The following is a 4,287-nucleotide window of genomic DNA, read 5'->3' as shown; positions in this document are numbered from 1 at the left end:
TGCCCATGTGCATTATGCCCAAAACGTGCCCTTAAAGACAAGGTTCCATGCTAAAATATCCATAAAAGTAACAACGTAGGTCACTTACAGAACCCCTAAGCAGTTGAAATTTCCCAAAAGTAAAAAACGTTATTTTTGTGTTTTAAAGGTAAAATTTAGATAGTCCCTTAAATTTTTCTACTGCATCTGGACCTTGTTTCAGAACTCTACCCATAATGCGCTATTTTATGGAAGCATGGTAACCCAAGCAATGAAAGAACAAGGCTAACTCGATGCCTGCTCAAAGTTTACCATCTAACGCCCCTTTCCTGGCTAACTTGTGCAGGAGTGAGCTAGCTGCACGACAAACTGATAGTAAATTAACAGGAATATGTGTTGACATAAACAGTAGATAATGTATGCATTGACATGTATGCAGAATATAATATGTTTTTGTTGAAATAGCTGACCGCAATTCAAAGACTTATGACCTTAGTTGTAGAACATGGTACATTTTCTGCGAGAGACAGGGAGCTGGCAGCTTGTGTTCACCTTACAATCATTGGGCTTTTCTGACGTGACTTCAGGATTTTCCATAGATTTGGACAAATATTGTTGAATTTCTACTCTATGGTAGCATTGGGAGAAATTTAAATTTTAACTTTTTTTCATTAGTGTTCCATGAATATACATTTGAAGTCACAAGTTTACATACACTTAGGTTGGAGTCATTAAAACTCATTTTTCAACCACTCCGCAAATTTCTTGTTCGCAAACTACAGTTTTGGCAAGTCGGTTAGGACATCTACTTTGTGCATGACACAAGTAATTTTTCCAATAATTGTTTACAGAGAGATTATTTCACTTATAATTCAATTCTAATTCCAGTGGGTCAGAAGTTTACATACACTAAGTTGACTGTGCATTTAAACAGCTTGGAAAATTCCAGAAAATTATGTCATGGCTTTAGAAGCTTCTGATAGGCTAATTGACATAATTTGAGTCAATTGGAGGTGTACCTGTGGATGTATTTCAAGGCCTACCTTCAAACTCAGTGCCTCTTTGCTTGACATCATGGGAAAATCAAAAGAAATCACCCAAGACCTCAGAAAAAAAATGTAGACCACCACAAGTCTGCATCATACTTGGGAGCGATTTCCAAATGCCTGAAGGTACCACGTTCATCTGTACAAACAATAGTACGCAAGAATAAACACCATGGGACTACGCAGCCGTCATACCGCTTAGGAAGGAAACGCGTTCTGTCTCCTAGAGATGAACATACTTTGGTGCGAAAAGTGAAAATCAATCCCAGAACAACAGCAAAGGACCTTGTGAAGATGCTGGAGAAAACAGGTATAAAAGTATCTATATCCACAGTAAAATGAGTCCTATATCAACATAACCTGAAAGGCTGCTCAGCAAGGAAGAAGCCACTGCTCCATAACCACCATAAAAAAGCCAGACTACAGTTTGCAACTGCACATGGGGACAAAGATCATACTTTTTGGAGAAATGTCGTCTGGTCTGATGAAACAAAAATAGAACTGTTTGACCACAATTATCATCGTTATGTTTGGAGGATAAAGGGGGAGGCTTGCAAGCTGAAGAACACCATCCCAACCGTGAAGCACGGGGGTGGCAGCATCATGTTGTGGGGGTGCTTTGCTGCAGGAGGGACTGATGCACTTCACAAAATATATGGCATAATGAGGCAGAACAATTATGTGGATATATTGAAGCAACATCTCAAGACATCAGTCAGGAAGTTAAAGCATGGTCGCAAATGGGTCTTCCAAATGTGAATGACCCCAAGCATACTTCCAAAGTTGTGGCAAAATGGCTTAAGGACAATGAAGTCAAGTAATTGGAGTGGCCATCACAAAGCCCTGACCTCAATCCTATAGAAAATGTGTGGGCAGAACTGAAAAAGCATGCGCGGGCAGGGAGGCCTACAAACCTGACTCAGTTACTCCAGCTCTATCAGGAGGAATGGGCCAAAATTCACCCAACATATTGTGGGAAGCTTGTGGAAGGCTACCCGAAACATTTGACCCAAGTTAAACAATTTAAAGGCAACACTACCAAATACTAATTGAGTGTATTTTCTCTTCTGACCCACTGGGAATGTGATGAAAGAAATAAAAGCTGAAATAAATAATTCTCTCTCCTATTATTCTGACATTTCACATTCTTAAAATAAAGTGGTGATCCTAACTGACCTAAGACAGGGAATTGTTACTTGGATTAAATGTCAGGAATTGTGAAAAACTGAGTTTAAATGTATTTGGCTAAGGTGTATGTAAACTTCCGACTTCAACTGTACATGCCAAATGACAGCTTGACTGTGCTAGCTTGCCTTTAAACACTTAAAAAGTGTATACTGTTCTTTGATTTCAATGAATGCGTTATCTACATTTTTGCAGTGTCATGACACATACTTCTACATTTAGCCGTTTCCTTTTTTTATTTTTTCCATTTTCACTGTATTTGTGTTTGTATTCAGCAGCCCTTAAAGTACTCAGCAGCTGTTTTAATTTGAAATTACAATGTTGAAGAAATTGAATAGGAGTCTATGGGAGCTTTTGTGGTATTTATAGGTCTTTCATAAAAGTAGTATCAAGACGAAACATCATAGCTGGAAATAACATGTAACCCTGGACTGAATACAGTTTATGTGGTGATAATAGTTTAAATGGTTTTTAAAGTACATAGGGAGCAAAGAAAGTGGGCAGACGAGGAATAATAATATTAAGTATGCAGAATAACAAGTATTCTTGCTTTCAGCAAGCACACTAATAAGTATGCAGGATAACATTAGTGCTTTTGCTTTCAGCAAGCACATTTACTATAATACCTCCATGAGATTACCTAATTACCTTTCTGCATGAAGACAGCCAAGCCAATCAGGCAGTAGTCCACACAGGCAGCACATTTCTTCACAATTTCCAGATGGATACAAATTTAAACTCTTAAAATGCGTGCCCATATCAAATATTGTTTTTCCCTGACCCAAGGAGTATGAATTAAACATGCCTCGTGTGCTAAGTTATGCAATGTCGGCAAAAAAACTGCAGAAAGAGAAAATAGAAGGTTATAAAACACCTCCAGAAGAAAGGCATTCTCAAGAAATCTGTGAGGTGTCCTATCTGTTGCCACAAGCAGAAAATGATCCGGCATGCGTGCAAAGATGGATACATATGGTAAGTTATTGTTACAACTGGTATTGATTGGCCAAGAGAACTTTGGGAAAGTTTTAAATTAGCAGTACTGCAAGAAATGTTTGAATATGTAAATGTACAGGGAATCTAACTTTCATCTTGAGCTGGTATGTAGCCTAGTTAGCTAGTCTCATAGGTTCTAGGTGTGTACACTGCCGGGCCGAGCTAACCTGGCTGACATTGACCCATATATGTGACTAGTTTCAGGAAACTAGGCATAAGGCATGTGTACCAATTTCACACGAGAGCCATTTCAACGTTAACCTTTTTTGTATCAAAATGTGTTGTTTTTGGGGCAGAAATTCCTTCTGGAACATGTGAACTTTCATGTGCCTTAATAACAGACGTGTATGCCATCTGTACTTACGGATAAAATTGTTCAATTACAAGCCAAGATGGTTTAGACACAGAAAAAGGAAGCAACCTTCCCGCTATCCATGATTGGCTGAGATAATGAGTGGGCTGGACATGCCGAGAGATGAGTTTGGATTGGTCTGCCATATAGCACGCTTCTGTCTATTTGAGCTGGTCAGTATGTGTAGGCAATCCTGTGTCATGCAGCTTTTTAAAAATGTATTGCATAGTAGAACTGCATAAATGTTGCTCTCCAATTTCTGGAGGACCGCGTTTTGAAATCAGTGGAAGAAGAGTATGATAGCTAAGGGAAACCATACATCCGTGACAGAGGGAAGAGTCCATCCATGATGTTTTCAGGTAAGATAGTCTAGCAAGCTACATTTTCAGATATATGTTTCTAATTTTGACAAAGTTGTTTTAATTTCAAGTTAAAGTGTACTGTTAGCTTGCTCCCTAATGTTAGCTGGCTGGCTCACTAGCTAACGTTACATGTATGATCTTATTATTTGTATCTCAGAGCCATTTGCTTTGCTAGTTATAGCCTAATGTTAGCTAGTGTTAAAAATAAATATGCTATTGCAACCTCTTTGCAATAAGGAATTGAGACCAAAAGCTCAAGAGAAGTTTCAGGTGTTTATTAAAAAGGATGCCGTCACCTGAGTGCATACATTTAGAAAGTTCACAACACATTTTGTACTCTTCCCTCCTTTTGGTCACCACCCTCCAGCTA

This window comes from Salmo trutta, chromosome 37 (assembly GCF_901001165.1).
Source record: "Salmo trutta chromosome 37, fSalTru1.1, whole genome shotgun sequence".
Lineage (NCBI taxonomy): Eukaryota > Metazoa > Chordata > Actinopteri > Salmoniformes > Salmonidae > Salmo > Salmo trutta.
This window is presented reverse-complemented; position numbering follows the sequence as displayed.